Source organism: Arachis ipaensis, chromosome B1, assembly GCF_059453495.1.
Source record: "Arachis ipaensis isolate K30076 ecotype BB chromosome B1, ASM5945349v1, whole genome shotgun sequence".
In the NCBI taxonomy this organism is placed as follows: Eukaryota; Viridiplantae; Streptophyta; class Magnoliopsida; order Fabales; family Fabaceae; genus Arachis; species Arachis ipaensis.
In genome coordinates, this window is record NC_142436.1 from 103,067,711 (window position 1) to 103,090,917 (window position 23,207).

A 23,207-nucleotide genomic window follows, 5' to 3' on the forward strand; every position below is an offset into this window, starting at 1 on the left:
GGAATGAAGGGGGAGGGGGATCATCTAACATAACACACATTAGGCTAGTTTAGTTTGAGTTTTAGAGAGAGAAGCTCTCACTTCTCTCTAGAATTAGAATTAGGATTAGGTTTAGTTCAATAATTTATATCTAGGTTTCAATTCATGCTTTCCTCTTCTTCTACCTTTCAATTCTATGTTGTTACATTCATCATTCTTCTATTGTTGTTATTTCTTTCTTCCATTTTGTTTGTAGATCTACTCTTGTTCATTCTATTTTCTTTTAATGCAATTTGAGGTAATTCAAGTAGATCTTGTTTTCTTTGATTGTTGTTATTAATTCCTTGCAATAAGTAGTTGTTAGATTTCATTGCTGTTATCAATTTACTTTGCTTTACTTTTTTGCCTTCCAAGTGTTTGATAAAATGCTTGGTTGGATTTTAGTGTATATTTTGTTCCTCTTGGCTATGGTAGAGTAATTAGTGACGCTTGAGTTATCTAATTCCCTTGTTGATTGATAATTAGAAGTTGCTAATTGATTTGGATACCACTAAAGCTAGTCTTTCCCTTGGGAGTTGGCTAGGACTTGTGGAATCAAGTTAATTCATCCACTTGACTTTCCTCCATTGTTAGAGGTTAACTAAGTGGTAGCAATGGATAATTGTGGTCACAATTGAGGAGGATAACTAGGATAGGACTTCTAATTCTCACAACCTTGCCAAGAGCCTTCTAGTTGTTAGTTTATTTTCATTGTCATTTACTTGTCATGTTTCTTATCAAAAACCCCAAACATAACTCATAACCAATAACAAGACACTTCATTGTAATTCCTAGGGAGAACGACCCGAGGTTCAATACTTCGGTTTATAAATTTAGGGGTTTGTTACTTGTGACAAACAATCTTTTGTATGAAAGGACTATTGTTGGTTTAGAAACTATACTTACAACGTGATTTCAATTGTGAATTCTAGACCACACAAAAGTTCACTCATCAAAATGGCACCGTTGTCGGGGACTTGCCATGGTGTTATGTTATTGGTTATTGTATATATGTGAATATTGTAAATAGCTTTGCTATTTGTAGGATTTTGTTTCATTATATCTACTTAGCTTTTGTTTCTTATTTTCTCTTGCTATCATGAATTCTTACTTTGGCTATGAGTTTGGTTCTAATTGTGTTGTAGAAAATGTGAACTTCAATGATGACACTCATTATGGATGGAACCAACAAAGATGGGAGGAGTCTCAAGGAATTGATCACTCCTATTGGCAACAACCTCCGGATGCGTATCGATATAATTTCCATCCTAATACATGTCAATTCAACGGCTATGGTGAATCCTTTTATGATAATCAATTACCACCATCATATGCCTATGACTCTTATCCTCAACATGAACCTCAACCATTCTCACAAGCCTCTCATTACTAAACACCTTCCTATGATCTATACCCCTCACATGACCAATCACCCATACCATATTCTTATGACCATTATGAGCAAGAACCTTTAGAGCCACCACAACCCTATCAAGATTACCACCAAGAACCACCTTAATGCACACCATCTCCACACCCTTACTTTGAAGGATCACCTTTCTACTATGAACCCTCTCTCCAAAATAATGAACCCTTTTATCCACCCCAAGCCCCAATAGATGATTCTCTCACCTTGCTACTTCAAGGCCAAGCGGATATGCAAAGGAACACCTTAGAGTTTGTGACCAATCTGACTAAGGTAGTGCATACTTTAGCCTACCAATACTTGAATACTCAAGGTGCTTCCGTGGCCACATGTGAAAAATCAAAGGAGGAGCAAAGCATGAAAGAGAGATTGGAAAATTCGGTGGAGAAGAAGGAAGAGTCGAATTTTGTGTTAGAACAATTGGAGGAGCCTATGGTTAGCGAAGAAAAGGAAGAAGTGGTTGAAGATTTAAGAGATGTTGAAAGTCCAAGGGAACGTAGCATCATGGAGCACTCTTCCAAGAAGCTTGATATTTATGTTGAGAACGGTGCACAACCTCCAAGGCATATCATAGTTGGAGACATGGAAGAGGCTTATCAAGAGATGGATTCAATCATGGATGAATTCCTATCTACAATGGAATCCTCTACCATTGGACATGATGTTGAAATTGTAGAAGAATGTGCAAAACCTCCCATACATTTGGTGAGCAATGAAGAAGAGAATGAATTAGAAGAGAGCCACCAAAAGGAAAAAGTCAGCATGGTGTATATCGAAATTGAAGAATATGAAGAGGTTGATCAAGAGATGAATTCATTCATCAATGAATTCCTATCCAAAATTGAATCACCTCTCATTGGGCAAGAAATTGAAGCTTTTGAAGACAACACCAAGCCAAGTGATAAAGGGAAAAAGGTTGAAATTGAAGAAGCTTGCGAAGAGGTGGAAACAATTAAAGAAGAGCCTAAAGAAGTAGACCTAGCATTGTCTAAGTGTGGAGAGGTCTCCCTCCCCAAGTCACTATCCAACACAACATTTAAGTGGGTAAAATTCTTATTCCTAAGCTTTACTTTCTCACTTGAATATGGTTTGATTGAAAATGATGGTCAACTTAGAGCTCTTTGTAGAGTTAAAAGTAGAAGAGAGTTGTGTAGTGGTTGGAGGTTTGGAATTAGACTCATCAAGGTCAAAACCTCAAAGTATAGGGACTATAATCGGATGAATGCTACTTTACATGGGTCTAGGAAGAAGACTTGGTGTACTCAAGAGAATTCTATGTATCAACCACCCGGATGGAAGAATCTTGGCAATCAACTAGAAGATGGGTGTGAGAACAAGATATGGGATCCCGGAGCGAAGCATGTAGACCAACCATGGGAACTCATATCTTGGGTAGAACTTTGCCCAAGCATGGTGAATTTGGTTGGAACTTCTGTCAACCATTTGAGGCACAATGATCCTTGGAGATTCAAGTATGAGTACAAGCATAAGCCACCATGACAAGAGCTTCCCAAATGTCCAACTTAAAGACTTAAACTAAAAGTGCTAGGTGGGAGACACCCCACCATGGTAAACTCTTTCCATTCTCTTGTATATATACTTAATAAGTGATTTGAGTTACCATCATAGGTAGTTTTCTTCTTTAAGATACTCTTATACATTTTGTTTTGATTGATAGGTTGTTATAGTGTATTTTGATTAGTCTAAACTGTTGTTAAAGTAGGTTACTTGAAGTGCAAGTTATGTTTGTTTTTCACTTGAAATTTTTGTTTATTTTGCATTTTAGTTGATATTGAGTTATAGGTGGTGTTAGGTACATGTTTGGGCATTTTGTAGTACTTAAAAAAAAGGGGGAGGGGAGGGGGGAAGGGCGCGCACATGCTGTACGCGCACGCGTCCATAAGCGGATGCAGCCCCTATAGATTTTCCAGAGAGTTGGGCCTCTCTTGTGCAAACATTGAGCTTTTAGCCCAACTAGTCCCATGCGGACGCGCACAGTATGAGTGCGCGTCCCTGCAACGTTGAGGGGAAACACGCGAGCGCGTACATCGCGCCCGCGCACACCTAGACCAGATGGCCAAGCATGCAGACGCACGCATTGGGCGTACCCGCCCCTCAGCGGCTGGCCCCAGCCCATACTTCGTCCAGAGAGTTGTGCTGGTGCTGGGCCAGCATTGAGCCCCTAGCCCAACTCTTCGCACGCGCGCGTGCACATTACGCGTGCGCGTCCTTGCTAGTTCCACAAGTCACGCATGAGCGCACATGATGCTCCCGCGCCCATCCCCAAAAAAATCTTCAATGTATGCGGACGCGCACGGTGCGCGCCCGCGTCGATTCTAAAATGGGATAACCCTAAAGCGCGACGAACAATCGTGCAGACGCACCATCTCCCAACCCACCTTTCTTCTCCTTCCACCCCTCTCACCCACATCCCGCCTCTGACCACCGCGCCGGCGCGCCTCCGCTACCGTCGCCCCCTACCTTTCTTCCTCCACCCTCACCCCGTTTTCTCTCTCTCTCTCTCTCTCCCTCTCGCTCATTGCTCTTCTCTCACTCCCTCGCTCTCTCTGTCTTCTCTCAGCCGCCACCGCGCCGGCCCCTGTTGCGCCGCCGTGGCGTCGCTGCCGCCACCATCTGAGGCGGGCACTACATTTCCGTTCCCCCTTCCTCCCTGCTGCCTATCCTCCCCACTCCATTCCTGGTCTGCTCCCAGGTCGCTCCCCTGTTCCCCTTATTCCGTTATTTCTTTGTTCAGTAGTTTATTGTTAATTTGTTATTAATTAGAATTTAATTTTCTTTTCGTTACATGTTAGGATAGCTAGAGATATCTACTGTTAGGTAGTTAGGTTCTGGATAGAGGATTCTAGGCCTGATATTTGCGCCGTATTTGTTTACCTATCTGAGCTTATTTTGATTGATTGCTGCGTGATATTGATTGCTTTGCTGAGTGATAATTGCGCCTGTTGCATTTCTCATTTTGTAATTCTTTTGCTGCTGCCTGGCTTTGTGACTTCGATTGGGCATCACGAACATTATTTTTCTGCTACTATTTGGTTATGCCTCTTGCTTCTTAGATTCATGTGACTTTCCTGCTGATTAGTTGTTGTCCGGAAACATCCGAATTACTGCCGAAATGCTGCTCAATTTTCTAGAATTGCTTTGCTTTCAAACATCTTGCTTATGATTGAATTTATTGGCTTTGAAATTGCTTATTCACCATGCTATATCAAGTTCAATTCTTAGGTATCCTTGTGTCAGTTTTTCCATATTTCATACGTTTCCTATGACTCGATTTAAACCATTCCTTGTTTACACTTTTCAAGTTAGTTGAATGTCTTATTCTTGTGCTTCACTCCCCATTCAATCTAACTTGAAATTTTGTGCGTATGGTTCTTGCATTGCAAATAGTTGATGAATTCTACTTGTGTAACTGTTAAACCTTGCAATATCAATTATTGCAAAGAATTGATTGATGACTTGTTTTCAATTAATTGCATCATTCGTAATTTTATATTTCATCATCAATGACTACACTTCCCTCATGAGTGTAAACGTGCTTGTGTACACATTTTGCAATTCTCTTTCAATTAAGCTGTTTTCCATCATAACATAACTACGAATCTCATTTTTTTTAACTCACTAACTAGTTTAACCTCCTAACTTCAATTTTCATTTTACTTAACTGTTTAACCGTTCTTTTGAGTTATGATGGTAGATGCGCCTAATATAGTCACTTCATGACTATCCCATTGCTTGCTTTCTATCTCTCTACTTGGTTAAGTGCTTATATATCCTATTTGATTTTCAGGATGGCCGATAGAGGAATGGAAAAGTCCACTACCTCCAAAAAGAGAAAGAAATCTCAGGCTCTTACCCTTTCCCCTTATGTCAATTATGCAAAGAATCTGATTAATAAGGTGGATAAGGAGAATCAACTAAAACCACCCACCGATGCATACATGTTCCCAAATCTCTACTGTGAGCTCTGTTTTCCCGCCTATCGGAAGACAGGCCTGAATATTGAGAAGAAATTGGCCTTACCCGATGACCTGAAGGAACCCATTGAGGCCCGTATTCAGGGATTGGGCCTTGGCTTTATTGATAGGGATTTGGGCCGGATCAACACTTCTTGGGTCATGGAGTCCACCAACACCAGGCCCAAGGGGATGCTATTCACCTCTCTGACTAGGGAGGCTAGGACCTGGCAGCAGATATTCGCGCACTATGTCCTGCCTACTACACACTTTTCTGTGATCCCGATGGATATGCTTCTTCTAATTGGCTGTGTCATGGAAGGGAAGGAGGTATATTTCCCCCGGCTGATCAGGAGAAGCATGTGGTGCGCTCACATCCGTGGCCTTCTGCCATTTTCCACCATGATCACTAGGATGGTTAAGTTAGCCGGCGCCCCATGGAGGGATGATGATGCGATTCCACCACCCCCGGACGAGGATGAGAAGGAAGTTACTATCCCGTGGGGTGGATGGGTGCATGAGAAGCCTCCTTCCAGGCGCCGCTCTCGAGCTCGAGCAGTAGTCGAGGCAGCTAGACCCTCATCTTCCACAGTAGCAGCAGGACCATCTTCTTCTATAGCACCAGTAGCATTTCCACCACCAGCACCTCAGCCAACCTACTTACTGGTTCAGCATCTTTTCCGGTTCATGGAGCGCGGCCAGCGTCAGATCATGCGTTGCTTGGATCGGATTGACCAGATGTTTATGGCCTAGGGCCTTGAGCTGCCCCCTCTCCCAGAGTCCCCCGGTTCAGATGAAGAGACCCACGAGGAGGAGCATGTGGATTTACATGATGAGGATACTCATGAGGAGGAGCCGGTTCATGTGGAGGCACCATCCCAGACCCAGGCTACTCAGGAGACACCTCAGCCCCAGCCAGAGCCAGAGCCGACCGGCGTACCTCTCCCTGAGCCTGAGGATTAGCATCGGGGACGATGGTTGATCTTAAGTGTGGGGAGGTTGCCGTTGGCACCATTGGTGGATCGGTGAACATTTTGGCATATTTCCTAGTTATATTCTCCTAGTTATCTTGTTTTGCACACTGTTGTATATATTGGTTGTTTTGGATTACTCTAGATACTTTTGCCTTAGTTGTTGCATGCTTTGTCATTTTGGATGTTAGATTTCATACTTTAGTTGGATTTTTCTTATATAGTTATCTTTTAGCTTATGGTTGTGATTAGAAATTGTTTTAGAATTGTTAAGACCTAGTTAACCCTTTTCATATGAAACCTGTTTTGATTGAAAAGAAAAGGGTGAACTAAGGAATTTTTATAAACTCTCAATCACAACATTGCATTAATAAGCTTAGCCAAAATGATAAAATTTTCAAAAGAATCTATCTATAGAGCACACCCCAATTGATTGAAAATTTTTGTAACTTGCTTGAATTCATACTTTGTGAAGCATGTAGTGAGCCAAGAACACAAGCATGTGAGATTTGAGCCTATTGATGTGGTTATATTTTATAACCACCCATTTTCCATTCTTGTGTGTGATTATCTCTTTCTATGATTGTGATCCTTGGTTTGCTTGATTCTATATGTCCATCTATTCCTTGTATTCATGCATTTATATGATTGAGGCCATTATTTCGATTAGCTCACTTACCCAAATAGCCTACCTTCTATCCTCCATTGTTAACCAATTTTGAGCATACGCTTAACCCAATTGTTCTTATTTTAGCACATTACAAGCCTAAAGCAGAAAACAATAAAGTCCCTTATTTGGATCTTTGATTGGCTTAGGCTAGTGAGAGTGTCTTATATTCGAGTTTGGGGAGATTAGGAACATTGGTTGGGATAAAATAGTAGTTTTATATTTTTATTGAAATTATTGAGAATTGGGTACATGCTCATGTATTAATAAAATGTATAGACCTTATTCATTGATGTCTTGTATATAGTTTGAAAGAAAAACAAAAGAAAAAGAAAAAAAAAGGGAAAAAGAAATACATGAAAAAAAAAAAGAAAAAGAAAAAAAAAGGAAGAAAGAAAGAAATAAGAAGGGGATAAAAATGCCCCAAAGTAAAGTCAATAAGAATCAATGCATATGTGTTGTGATCAAGAAAAGGAAATGCATGAGTATGTTGAAAAAAAGTGAGGAAAATGGGTAGTTAGGTTAGTTTTGAAGTTGTATAGGATGTCATAGGTTAGGTGGGAAGATCTAGGTTAATCAAAGATTCAAATCTCTAGCCCACTTAACCATATATGATCCTACCTTTATCCCAACCCCATTACAACCTATGAGAAAGACCTCATGATGAATGAATGCATACATTGAATGATTATTGATTGTTAGATGAAGAACAAACTTTGGAAAACATGATTAGGGGAGAATTGAGTGAATCAACTCCTAAACACTTGAGTGAATAGAGCGGATACACATCTGGCGAGGGTTCGACTGCTCAAATCACATGTATTCACCATTATCATCTATGTTCATGCAAGTTTGTAAATTCCTATAGTAATTCAATACAATTGTGGGTTGGATTCAACTTCCATTGTTTGAGCCCTTTGTGTTTACATGTATTCTTTTAGAATTTGATTTGTTTTGACCAAGCATTAGCATTCATATAATTAGTTGCATTCATTTGGATCATTGCATATAGGTAGTTTAATTGCATTAAATAAATGTCATACCCTTTGCTTCATTCTTGGTTAAGCATGAGGACATGCTTGGTTTAAGTGTAGGGAGGTTGATAAACCCCCTTTGTAGGGTTTATCTTGTGTTGCATTTAGAGCATTTTGATAACCTTTCCTCACATTTATCCAATAAAATAGCATGGTTTTGTGATTGTCTCCATACTTGTGCTTAGATGTGAAAATATGCTTTTTAGACCTTTAATTTGATAATTTTGATTTGCCTTTGATTCCACTAGATGCCTTGATGTGTTTTCTAGTGATTTCAGGTTGAAAAGGGCTAGGAAGAGATCAAAGGAGTGAAAGGAAAGCATACAAAATGGAGAAATCATGAAAAGCCAAAAGTTTGGAAAACCCCATGGGCGCGCACGCGCACTATGTGCTTACGCGCAGATCGCGAAATTCTCCAGGGGCGCGCGCGCGCACTCTGTGTGCACGCGCCGATGACCACGCGTAATTTTTAAAGAGAAAAACGTGCTGGCAATTTTGGAGGGTTTCCAGCCCCATTTGGAGCTGAGTTTTTGGCGGGAAATAGACTAAAAAGACCAAGGAATGAAGGGGGAGGGGGATCATCTAACATAACACACATTAGGCTAGTTTAGTTTGAGTTTTAGAGAGAGAAGCTCTCACTTCTCTCTAGGATTAGAATTAGGATTAGGTTTAGTTCAATAATTTAGATCTAGGTTTCAATTCATGCTTTCCTCTTCTTCTACCTTTCAATTCTATGTTGTTACATTCATCATTCTTCTATTGTTGTTATTTCTTTCTTCCATTTTGGTTGTAGATCTACTCTTGTTCATTCTATTTTCTTTTAATGCAATTTGAGGTAATTCATGTAGATCTTGTTTTCTTTGATTGTTGTTATTAATTCCTTGCAATAAGTAGTTGTTAGATTTCATTGCTGTTATCAATTTACTTTGCTTTACTTTTATGTCTTCCAAGTGTTTGATAAAATGCTTGGTTGGATTTTAGTGTAGATTTTGTTACTCTTGGCTATGGTAGAGTAATTAGTGACGCTTGAGTTATCTAATTCCCTTGTTGATTAATAATTAGAAGTTGCTAATTGATTTGGATACCACTAAAGCTAGTCTTTCCCTTGGGAGTTGTCTAGGACTTGTGGAATCAAGTTAATTCATTCACTTGACTTTTCTCCATGGTTAGAGGTTAACTAAGTGGTAGCAATGGATAATTGTGGTCACAATTGAGGAGGATAACTAGGATAGGACTTCTAATTCTCACAACCTTGCCAAGAGCCTTCTAGTTGTTAGTTTATTTTCATTGTCATTTTCTTTTCATGTTTCTTATCAAAAACCCCAAACATAACTCATAACCAATAACAAGACACTTCATTGTAATTCCTAGGGAGAACGACCCGAGGTTCAATACTTCGGTTTATAAATTTAGGGGTTTGTTACTTGTGACAAACAATCTTTTGTATGAAAGGACTATTGTTGGTTTAGAAACTATACTTACAACGAGATTTCAATTGTGAATTCTAGACCACACAAAAGTTCAATCATCAATCACTAAGGCTCTAATATGATTGCTATATCAGAATTCAAATGTTTCTCACTTTTTTCCCGAGAAACTGCCCTATGCGTGCTTTCCATCTACCACATTTGTGCAGGGTAACTCCCCTGTATTTGGAGCTACCCCTCGAATAACCAGTGCTCTGCCTATTGATAAACCCTGATTTTGTGGTTTATCTTGTACTTAATTTGGGAGATTTTATCAACTTTTCTCACATTTTTTTAATGAAATAGCATGGTTTTACAATTCTTCCTGAATTTGTGCTTATGTGTGAAAACATGTTTTTTTAGGCCTTAAAATAGCTAAATTTAACTCACTTTAATTCCATTCGATACCTTGATATATTTGTTGAGTGATTTCAAGTTCATAAGGCAAGTATTGGATGGAAGAAGCGAGGAGAAAAGCATGCAAAGTGGGAGAACTCATGAAGAAATGAAGGAACCGCAAAGCTGTCAAGACTGACCTCTTCACACTCAATCGACCATAACTTGAGCTACAGAGGTCCAAATGAGGCGGTTTTAGTTGCGTTAGAAAGCTAACATCCGGGCATAGTTGTAAAAACCGGACCGGACCGGCCGGTTCGACCGGAAAACTGGTGAACCGGACCCTATACCGGTCCGGTCCAGTATTTGAACCGCACAAGGAATTGAACCGGTCAAACTCGGTGTGAACCGGTACGAACCGGTCAAAACCGGTGCGAACCGGTCAAAACCGGTGAGGTGGTCTGACCGAACCGTTTGGAAGAAAATATTTCCAAAATGCTTGAGGTAGGGTTTGAACCCTTGTCCTCAAGGAAACCAAAATGCTCCACAACCACCAGACCATTATGTTTTCTATTAAAATATATGCAAATTATAATACATATAGATATCTTCTATCAAATAGTTTACTTTTATTTAATTTATTTTAATTTTAATTATAAATTCACTCCTTCTTAAATTAATTATATTTTTATTTAACAATAATGATATAAATTCACTTATTTTTTTATAATTATATAATATCTATTAATATTATTTTTTAATAAATACTTGTAGTATATAATAGTATAAAAGATATAAACTAATTAATAAATTATTAAAATTTAAAAATAATAGTTATTTTAATATAAAAACAAAATAAAAATATTTATGATAGAGTAAAAATAATAAAATATTTATTGTTCATGTTCCATATTGTTTTAAAATAACTTGATATTTTAAAATGTTAGTAAAAATATGTATTTTAAATTTTAATTTTAAACTTTTAACTATTTTTTATTTTTTATTTACATAGGACCGAGTCAACCGGTTCAACCAGTAACCCAGCGGTTGAACCAGTGACCCAGTGACCCAGTGACCTGACCGGTTCGATCACCGGGTCGGTTCTGACAACTATGCATCCGGGGCTTTAAAATGATATAAAATTTTTCATAGTTTCCTGATGTATAAAGGCGCGCACATGCCATGTATGCATGCACACCGATGGAGCACGTGGTTCACTAAAGTGAAATCGTGGCCAGCGATTTTGCAGCTCATTTTGGGCCCAATCCAACTCATTTCTGATGCTATTTCATGTAGAATTCAAGCTTAGACAAAGGGGGAGCAATTGTTTTTTTTTTGGCAACATGTAGCTTAGTTTCTAGAGAGAGAAGCTCCATCTTCTCTCTAGAATTAGGGTTCTTAGGATATTTTCATCTTAGATCTAGGTTTTGATTATTGTTCTCATCTTGTCTCTTCTACAATTTCATGCTTCTACATTTTGATTCTCTTAGTTTTCTTGTTAATTTTCTTTTTATGCTCTCTTTTATGTCCATGAATGCTCATGTTGGATTTAGATATCTTTTAATGAAATTTAATGTTTGATGTCTTATAATTGTTGATTTGAGTTGTTGATTTACTTTCTTACAATTGGTAGTTGGTAGATTTATTATTCTTGCAATTTTTCACTATGATTTCCTTTTATGCCTTCCAAGTGTTTGAAAAAATGCTTGGTTGGGCTTTAGAGTAGAATTTGAGCATTCTTGGCTTGGGACGAGTAATTGGGCAATCTTGAGTCATTAATACCCAACTTAGATTGGTGATCTAGAGTTGTTAGTTAATATGATTTCTATTGACTCTAATCTCTTGCTAATTCTATTAGTGAGTTAATTAGGACATTTGGATTGAGGTTAACTAGTCTTGTTTGATTTTCTCTAATGGAAGATAACTTACACCTTCTTCCAACATTGGGGATGACGAAATAAGATAAATTATTGTTAATTATTGTCATTAATGACTAGGATGGAAAGCCTATGATCTCAATCCTTTCCATGAATGTCTCTCTTTAATAATTGTTTCTCTTTATTACTTGTCCTCCTTAATTTCTTATTTGATTTACTTTTCTTGCCATTTACTTTTCTTTCCCTTTTATAAACAAAACCCCTTTATCCCTTCATAGCCAATAATCATACACTTCATTGCAATTCCTTGTAAGACGACCCGGAGTCTAAATACTTCGGTTAATTTTCATTGGGGTTTGTACTTGTGACAACCAAATTTTTGATGTGAGAATTGTTTGTTGGTTTGGAACTATGCTTACAACGAGGTTCTTATTACTATAAGAGAAATTCTAGACCATCGAGCAAATCTCATCTATCAAAATGGTGCCGTTGCCAGGGAATGGTTGCAACATATGCCTTGATATTGGTTATGTGAATATGTGAATATTGTAGATAGTTTACTTTCTTTTAATACTTAGCCATAGTTTAGATTTATTTTGTATGTGTGCTATGACTCCCAAGTTTGATGACTCGGTCTCAACCGAATTCTAGTTTAGCCGAGTTCGATCCTGAGATTCAAAGAACTTTGTTACACACTCGGCAAGCTAGACGGCAGTTGGATTATACGGCTAGTACTTCAGCCTCTCTTGAGGAACATACCGAATCACTAGACGGTACCGACAGTGACTTGGAGTCTGTTATTTCCTATTCTTCTGTTGGCACTACTAATTCATCTTTACATCCTACAGGTGAGTCATACATGGCAGAGCCATGACGGATCACTTTGCATGAGCAAGGAGTTCCGGATATTATACTTCAGCCTTTGCAAGAAAGGTATCCTAACCTTGATCCAAACTTTGAGTTGAAGAGTAGCTTGATAAATCTACTTCCTAAGTATCATGGGTTGTCGGGTCAAGATCCCATCCGACATCTAAGAGATTTTCAAGTTGCTTGTTCTACAGCTCGAAGGCATGGAGCTGATGAGTTGGCTATTATGGTTTTTGCCTTCCTTTTCTCTCTTGAAGGGCAAGCAAAAACGTAGTTTTATTCACAACTGGATGAGATTGTGACTAATTAGGATTTCTTGAGAAGAAAGTTTCTAGATAAATTCTTCCCACCGGAGAAGACCGACTACATCTGGAAGGAGATTTCGGGTATAATGCAAAAGGACCAAGAGAGTTTGTATGAGTATTGGACTCGGTTCAAGAGGCTATTGGAATCTTGTCCACACCATGGGTTGAACACTCACTTTCTCATTAGTTACTTCACCGGAGGTCTTTGTGCGGAAGATAGAAGATTGCTTATCGCTTCTAGTGGCGGTTCCCTTTCAAAGAACAAGACAGAGGGAGAAGCTTGGAAATTGATAAATGACATTGCTGAGGCTACACAACATGTAAGGGTGATAAGTAATCCTCTCAAGGGAGTGGTAGAACCGTTCCCTTCCGAAGCAAGCTTAACCAAGGCGCTTGGGGACATGACTACTATCCTCACTCAAATACAAAAAGATCAAAAGGAATACTACTCCATCCAAGCCATCCAAGCCCCACCTCAAGTTGCTCAACTTGAAGGCCCTCCTAGAATTTGTGGTTTGTGCTCTAGCACCACACATTACACTTATCAATGCCATCAAATTCAAGAGGAGCATGCCCTTGTTGTAGCCAATGTGAACTATAACAACCGTCTGCCCTATCCTTCTCAAGGCCAAAACAACTACTCTCATGGTAGTAATCAAAATCAAGGGTGGAGGGACAATGCACAAGGGAGCAATCAAAACCGAAGATGGAACAATTCTTCTTCTCATTACAACAATAACCAATCTTCATCTCAATACCAACACAAGAACAACAACCACCAAGCCAACCAAAATCACCACAACCAAAACCAAAATAACTACACCAAATACCAAGCACCACACCATAGACAACAATCCAACCAATCCTTTTCATCTTCCACTAATCAATTTGATGAGCTTAGAGCCGCTATGGAGAAACGGGACGAGAGCTACAAGGCTCAATTCGATACCATGGGTGCTCAATTGGCCAATATTACTGACATGATTTCGAAAATGTCCATGTCCTCCCCCAACAACACCAACCTACCCTCAAGCTCTTCTAGCCTTCCTTCCCAACTCCAACCAAACCCCAAGGGCGGTCTCAACGCCATTACTCTACGGTCGAGGACTACATTGGAGGAGATACCTCCTAGGGTCATGGAAGACATTCATGAAGAAGAGGTGGTCGTTGAAGCTCCACATGAGGGGAGGAGGTAGACAAAAAGCATGATAAAGAAGGAGTGAGCCTTAAGGAACCCAAGAAGAAAGCTATAGTGGATGAGTCTATTCCTGTCCCATTCTCTTCCTTGGTGAAGAAAGCAAAGAAGACGCCGGAATTTGATTTAAACATGCTTCAAGTGTTCAAGAAGGTTGAGGTAACCATACCACTTCTTGATGCTATTCAACAAATTCTGAAGTATGCAAAATTTCTGAAAGACTTGTGTACTCACAAGGATAGGATAGGAGAGATGGAGACATTATCCTTGGGTAGTTCAATTTCTTCCTTAATGGAACCTATTCCAAAGAAATGTGGTGACCCTAGACCTTGTTTGGTGTCTTGTTGTATTGGTGGACGCACTTTTTATGATTGTATGTGTGATCTAGGAGCTTGCGTAAGCATCATGCCATTATCCATTTTTGTGCGGTTGAATTTAGCTCTATTAAAGAAGTCAGCGGCGAAGTTTACATTAGCCGATAAGAGTGTGATCACTGTGATGGGAATAGAGGAAGATGTACTTGTGGCAATCAAGGATTTGGTCTTTCCGGTTGACTTTTACATCCTTGAAATGCCTCCAACAGAAAATAGAAGCTCATCCTCCATTCTACTTGGTAGACCCTTCCTCAAGACCTCTAAATTCAAGTTAGATGCCTTCACCAGCACATATTCCTTTGAGGTTGGAAACCAGACTATGAAGTTCAATTTGGAAGAAGCCATGAAGCATCCTCCTGAAGAGCATTCCATTCTCCGATGTGATGTAATCGATGAAGTGGTAGCGGAAGTGCAAGAAGAAGACCACAACAAGCTATGCCACCCTATTGTTGAAGAGACGGATGACCAAGAGGATGAACATAAGGAAGTTGTTGAGAATGAACTCCGTGAGCGTGATGAAAAGGAACCTCAGCTTGAGGCAAAGAGTGAACCGAAGCCTCTTCCATCTCATTTGAAGTATGCTTTCTTAGAGGACAACCAAAAGTTTCCGGTCATTATTGCTAGTGAGCTTTCTAGTGAAGAAGAAGAAAAGCTCCTAGATGTTCTAAGAAGGTACAAGAAGGCAATTGGTTGGAGCCTAGCTGATATTGTGGGGATTGACCCTCGCAAGTGCATGCATCATATATTTCTCCAAGAAGGAGCTAGGCCGGTTAGGCAACCGCAAAGGAGGCTCAACCCGACCATCCTTGATGTGGTAAAGAAGGAGATCACTAGGCTACTTGATGCGGGTATCATCTACCCAATTTCTGACAGTGAGAGGGTAAGCCCAGTCCAGGTTGTTCCCAAGAAGTCGGGCATCACTGCGGTTAAAAAGGATGATGGTGAAGTGGTCACCAAGAGAGTACAAAATGCATGGCGAGTGTGCATCGATTATAGGAGGTTGAACGCCGCTACAAGAAAGGACCACTACCTTTTGCCCTTTATCGACCAGATGTTAGACCGTTTGGCGGGTAAATCCCATTATTGCTTTCTTGATGGATTCACTGGATACTTCCAGATTCACATTGCTCCTGAAGATCAGGAAAAGACAACATTCACTTGTCCTTTTGGCACCTTTGCCTACAAAAGGATGCCATTTGGACTATGTAATGCACCTGCTACTTTTCAGCGGTGTATGACCAGTGTCTTTTTCGATCTAATGGAGAATTGTCTGGAAGTCTTTATGGATGACTTCAGTGTTTATGGAACTTCATTTGATTGTTTCTTAGAGAAGTTGGCCAAGGTCTTAGCTAGATGTGTTGACACTAACCTTGTATTGAATTTTGAAAAATATCACTTTTTGGTAAGACAAGGTATAGTGTTAGGACATGTAGTTTCTCATGAAGGCATTTTAGTAGACCCGGCCAAGGTCGATGTTATCACCACTTTACCTCATCCCTCATCTGTGAGAGAGGTCCGCTCGTTTTTGGGACATGCAGGATTCTATAGGCACTTTATCAAAGATTTCAGCAAAATTGCTTTGCCATTGTCGCGCCTACTCCAAAAAGATGTGGATTTTGAGTTTGACAGTGCATGTGTGAATGCGTTTGAAGAGCTAAGGAGAGTTCTTACCACAGCACCGATTGTGCGAGGCCCCAATTGGATGTTGCCATTCGAGATAATGTGCGATGCGTCAAACCATGCTGTAGGTGCCGCGCTTGCACAGCGCGATGGTAAATTCCCTTATGTCATTGCTTACTCTTTTAAGACACTAGATGTAGCACAATCCAACTATACCACTACCGAAAAGGAACTCCTAGCTATTGTTCATGCTTTAGATAAATTTAGATCGTATTTGCTAGGGTCCAAGATAGTGGTATACACGGATCATGCAGCTTTAAAGTACTTATTGACAAAGAATGAGTCAAAGCCTAGACTCATACGTTAGATCTTGCTTTTGCAAGAATTCGACATTGAGATTAAGGACCGGAGTGGGTCTCAAAACTTAGTTGCGGATCATTTAAGCCGCCTTGAGAATTTAAAATTTGACCCATTTCCGATCAATGACTCATTCCCATTGGATAGTTTGCATGCTGTGTCGGATAGCTTTCCTTGGTTTGCCCCAATGGCGAACTACTTGGTTGCGAAAATCTTTCCTCCCAACTTTTCTAAAAACCAAAGGGACAAGTTGAGGAGTGATTCCAAATACTATATTTGGGATGACCCTCACTTGTGGAAGAGGGGCGTAGACCAAGTGTAACAACCCTAATTTTTGAGTACGTGAGATCTTTTCTGAAAGTACGGATTTCACCAGAAGATCAGAAAAGGGAACACCTCTGATGTATCATCAAGCATCTCAATCCTCATTGTCATTATGTCATCTTTAAGCTAGAACCTCTTTTGGGGCAAGCTTAACAATGCAATCGCGAAAAACCTAGTTTTTGAACCATATCGGTTAGGGGCTTTGATTTTGTTTTTTGTAAATAGTCTCAGTTTGACGAACCGGACTCGATTCATGAGAGAAGAGAGATAATAGTATAATATTATTATTATATAATTACTAGAAGCTTCTTAAATGATATTATAAGGTTACCTGGTCAGTTTTAGTTAAAAACAGAAAATCAGTTTAACCGGGTTCACAATTTACTAGTGCAGCTTAGCACCAGCACTCTCTGATGACTTTAGCAATGCTAAGGTCTCATTATACATGTTTTACTCTCATAATAAATATGTTCTTAGTGTCATTTATGCTAGTAGCTCAGAAAATAATTTTTAGAGATGTTTTTACAAGTGTTCCGATACATCTAGTTTTAGTAGTTATACACCTAAGATATTTTAATATTATTTTAACCCACCTCCAAGCCAACCAATGACAACTCACCCTACACCCCCCAAAACCCCCAAGGCTGGTTCATTTGCTCCTTGTGGCCGAAATTTCCAAGAGAGAAAAAGAGAGAAAAGTTCTTAGTTCCAAATCTTCAAAGCTTGATTTCTGCTGAACTAAAACTCCAATCAAAATTCCAACCCAACCAAAATGATCCTCTCTTCTTTCTCTACATGATCATATGACTTATCAAGGCTGGAATCAAGGTGAGTTGGCCGCACCATCTCCCTTTTGATTCGGTTTCAAGGAAACATGCTTAAACATGTGTTTTCTTAATATTCTTCCTTAGGAATCATGCTTAACTTGACTTGAGGGCCAAGAAACGTGAATTTTCAGAAAGTCTAAGGTTATAAATAACTTCCTAACATGCTGAGTGATATTTGGTTAGTTGAGGGTTTTTGGATTTAAAGTTGTTCTTGATGTGATTTAGGAGGAAAAAGTGCTAAAGGACCACCTGAAAGTCTAACTGAATTAGGAGCAGCAAAACCAGGTAGGGTGTCACGAAATTAATCTTGATTATTTGTGTTTGAATTGTGTGAATATTGTATGATTTGGCTGTACTAAAAATTGGTTACATATATGATTGATTCTTGGTGAAAATTTGGTGAAATTTTGATGAAATTTGATGAAATTCAAGCTTTAAAGTTCATGTTCTTGGAGCAGCTGGAAAAACGAAACCCCTAGGCTTAAATTGAGGTTCAATTTGTGTTAAAATTATGTAGAAAAGATGGGGTTTTAGTGGCTGCTAATTTATTATGAATTATGGTAAAAATCGGTTGCTGAATAGACTGAAAAACGGGTAAGAACAGAGAAAGAATCTGAAGAATTTATGAAGAAGATGAAGAACACTTTGAGTATGATGAAGAACAATGAAGTAAAAGTTTTGGTGTTTGGGGGGTTATTTGGTAATTTCTGAAAGTTAGGGTGGTTAAAGTAGAAATATTAAAAGTTACGGGTGGTAAATAGTAAATTTTAAAGGTTAAAAGTAAAAAGTAAGGTAATTTTCGAAAAATTAATAATAAAATAATAAATAATAATAAAATATTAAATAATAATATATAATTAAAAATAATATTTTAATAACAATAATAAAATAATGCAGAAAAGGCAGTTTTCTGTAAAAGTTTTAGAAAGACAATTTTAAGCGCAGAATCTCATAATTACCTTCATAAAACACTTAGGGAGTGGTAAGAACATATTAGTAAGGCAAAGATAAAAGAAAGATAAGAAGTTGAAGAAAAGATAAAAATCGAAGTAAAAGTCTGTAAAGTATTAATGACAAAAAAACAGACAGAGACTAGCGAACGAACTAGGGCAACATAGTTAGTCCTTGAATTGCGAATAGGGTTCGGTATTATATGAAAAGTTAAACTGTTTCAGTATAGAATCCTGCATGTCCCAAAAACGAGCGGACCTCCCTCACAGATGAGGGATGAGGTAAAGTGGTGATAACATCGACCTTGGCCGGGTCTACTGAAATGCCTTCATGAGAAACTACATGTCCCAACACTATACCTTGTCTTACCAAAAAGTGACATTTTCAAAATTCAATACAAGGTTAGTGTCAACACATCTAGCTAAGACCTTGGCCAAGTTCTCTAAGAAACAATCAAATGAAGTTCCATAAACACTGAAGTCATCCATAAAGACTTCCAGATAATTCTTCATTAGATCGAAAAAGACACTGGTCATACACCGCTGAAAAGTAGCAGGTGCATTACATAGTCCAAATGGCATCCTTTTGTAGGCAAAGGTGCCAAAAGGACAAGTGAATGTTGTCTTTTCCTGATCTTCAGGAGCAATGTGAATCTGGAAGTATCCAGTGAATCCATCAAGAAAGCAATAATGGGATTTACCCGCCAAACGGTCCAACATCTGGTCGATAAAGGGCAAAAGGTAGTGGTCCTTTCTTGTAGCGGCGTTTAACCTCCTATAATCGATGCACACTCGCCATGCATTTTGTACTCTCTTGGTGACCACTTCACCATCATCCTTTTTAACCGCAGTGATGCCCGACTTCTTGGGAACAACCTGGACTGGGCTTACCCACTCACTGTCAGAAATTGGGTAGATGATACCCGCATCAAGTAGCCTAGTGACCTCCTTCTTTACCACATCAAGGATGGTCGGGTTGAGCCTCCTTTGCGGTTGCCTAACCGGCCTAGCTCCTTCTTGGAGAAATATACGATGCATGCACTTGCGAGGGTCAATCCCCACAATATCAGCTAGGCTCCAACCAATTACCTTCTTGTACCTTCTTAGAACATCTAGGAGCTTTTCTTCTTCTTCACTAGAAATCTCACTGATAAACCACTATTTTATGGTTTATATTGTGTTTAATTGTGTGGTTTTATCATGATCCTTACCCACTTATTCATTAATTTAGCATGCATTTATATTTCCTTCCTGAAATCATTACATGATTGAAAACAGCTTCCTAGAGACTTTTAATTATGCATTTTAATTCTACTTTATTCCATTCGATGCCGTGATCTGTGTGTTAAGCGTTTCAGGCTTTATAGGGCATGAATGAGTTGGAGATTGGAAAGGAAGCTAGCAAAAATGGAAGGAACACAAGAAATTGAGGAGATAACCAGCGAGAAGTGACGCGGCCCATGGCTCATGTGACCGCGCGAAAGAGGAGAAATCGCAGTGACGCGGCCACATGGCTCACGCGACCGCGCGGACTAGAAAAGCACGAGTGACGCGGAGGCGTGGACGACGCGAACGCGTGGCAAGGAAAAGCGCGAATGACGCGTCCGCATGGATGACGTGATCGCGTGACATGCGCGATCTGCATAATCTGCAGGATTCGCTGGGGGCGATTTTGGACCCTATTTTGACCCAGTTCTCGGCCCAGAACAGCAGACTAGAGCCAGAGAACATGCAGAAACCAGAGACAACATTCATTCTACACAGTTTTAGTTTTTAGATATAGTTTTACTCCTCCCCTAGGTTTTCTCTCTAGACATTGATATTTCTTAGGATTTTATTTTCTCTAGCTTTTTGCATTGGGATATTGAGAAGAGTTATCACCTCATCAAGACTTCGTCATTCTAGTTCGTTTTCTTTACTTGGCTTACTCTTCCATGTTCTTTGCTTTGTTTAATTTTACCATTGGAATATTTTTAGGATTATTTAATACAAGGATCATTTTTATTTTTAATTGACTATTTTAATTTTTATTTACAATGTCTTTCTTTAATTCCTTCTCATATGCTATGAATTTTACCTTTACAATGAGTGAGTAGTTCCCTAACTTGATGGGGAGTTGATTGAAAGGAACCCTTGAGTTGGAAGGTTCAAGAGAAAGATTGTAATTGGGTTATTGTTGGTTTGCTCTCTAATTCCTGACACCAATCCTCCCAAGAGTGGATTGGGACTTGTGGATAGAACGGTATTCCAACTTGTTTTACCTTCCCTTACTCAATAAAGGATAACTAAACGAAATAACTCTCAATTGTCAATTAACCTTAAGAGTGTTCCATCAAGAATAGGGCTTCCATGTAATCAACTTCCAGTCAAGGCTTTTATTTACATTATTCAATTTCATCAATTTAATTTCCTGTTTACTCAACTCAAACCTTTTCGAAAACATCTGATTAATAAAATAGCACCCCTTCCTGCAACTCGTTGGGAGACGACCTAGGATTCATACTCCCAGTATTTTAAATTTCAATTTTCTGTGACACCTTTCTAAATTGAGCGGTGAATTTCTGGCGAGTTAAGAACTATACTTGCAATGTATATATTCTAATAATTTTTAATTCACCAATTTCTGCCCGCATCAATTTTTGGCGCTGTTGCCGGGGACTTGCAATAGAGTCTATCACCTTAGCCATCCTTTGAGCTCGGAGCTTATCAAAGTTAATGGACATCGTTTAAAGATGTACCATGGCGAAAAGCGGAAAAAAGACAAGGAACTCGAGATCTTCCTCTTGGAAGATCCCCACATAGCCAAAGACTGAGCTAGTGGAGCGTCCAACTTACGGACGTTAAAGCAAAGTGCTAGGTGGGAGACAACCCACCATGGTATGATCGTTCTTTTCTCTATTTTTAGTTTTCTTATCCAATAACTCTTCTCTTTATTAGTATATTTCGTGCATCTGCATTTACATACTTTTAATTTAAAAAAAAAAGAAGAAGAAGAAGAAGAAAAATTCCACGCGACGCGACCGCATCAGCGACGCATCTGCGTCGCAAGGAGAGGGGAGAAAAATAAAAACGAACAGAGAGTCACGCTGGAGCGTGGATGGAGGAGTGCCAGTGGCACAAATCAGCCCAGGCGACCGCGTCTCCGACGCGTCCGCGTCATATGGGCATAATGACCTACCACGCGAACGCGTACCCCACGCGACCGCGGGCCCTGATTTTTGACGTAGAAAGGGTGCACAGCTGAAAGTTGTGCTAGAGTGGTGCTGGACTGGCGCTGGACACGCAATCCCCCTCACGCGACCGCGTGCTCCACGCGGCCGCGTCGTACCCCATAAACTGCCCACTCACGCGATTGCATGCCCCATGCAATCGCGTCACCTAAAATTTGGCATTTAATGATTTTGAACAGAGAGTTGTGCGAGTGCGAGGCAACCCTCGCGCCACTGGCACAAACTGGGTCACGCGACCACGTGACCGACGCGACCGTGTCCATCACCTTGAGCGCAAGTCGCGCGACCGCATGCCCCATGCGATCGCGTCGCTTGCGCCGCACAGCTCAACCTAAATTGTCAAATATCTTATCTTTCTCTTCTCCAAATCCTAATTTTTCTTTTCCCTCCTTATTTCTTCTTCTTCCCTTCTTCCTTCTATCTCACCTTTCACTCTCTCTCTCACCTTAAAGCTCCCTTCTTCTTCACCCTTTTCTTTTCTATCATTCTTCTTATTTTATATGTTATTTTCTTTTCTTTTCTTTTTCTTTTCATTTTTCATATTTTCTTTCTTCTTCTTTCCTTTTTACATGGTGTTGGAATTTTATTTGAGTCATTATTCTTCATTATATGCTTGTGGATTGTTGCAAATTGCTTGACAATTTTATATTATTTTCTTTAAAGGGTTGCTTGCATGTTCACTTTAATACTTTCTATACTTTATTTACCTTGCATGCTATGTGTTTGTGAAAAACTCCATATGGCATTATGCACTTCTCTATGTTATTCTAATATTCAATGCTTGCTTTTCACAAATTCCCTTTACTATTATATTAATTGAATTTAATTGTCAATACAAACGTGATGGTTTGTTACAAAGTACTGCTTGGTCTATGCTACTCATGCCCTTTTTCGGCATGCCAATAAACACCTTGCATTCACTTGTCATCATATGCACTAACTATTTTCCATTAATGATCTTTCACATGTACTCATGAGCGTGTGTTAACATCATTTACCTTTTAATGTGCATTTATAACCATCCTTTTTCATTCTCTTCATTGCTATATATCTCTTTGAATTCAATTTACTCTCTCTTCCCATTTCAGGATGGCCACCAAGAAAGGAAAAGAGAAAGCTACTCCCAAACCTCCAGCAAGAAGAGGAACTAGAAGAGCACTAGTGGCAGAGCCTTCTTCAACTGCAGTCAAACTCTCAACAAAACGAGTTAAGAGGATCATAAAGGTTGATGAGAAGGAGAAAGCCTTTCGAGCTAAGGACACTGCGCGATTTTCCAATCGCTACTGTGACCATATGTTCCCCATCCTGGCTGAAAGGAGTTACAACAACGAACACCTTCTTATCCTTCCGCCCAATATTGCTACTTTTGTTGAACCGCAAATTGAACGA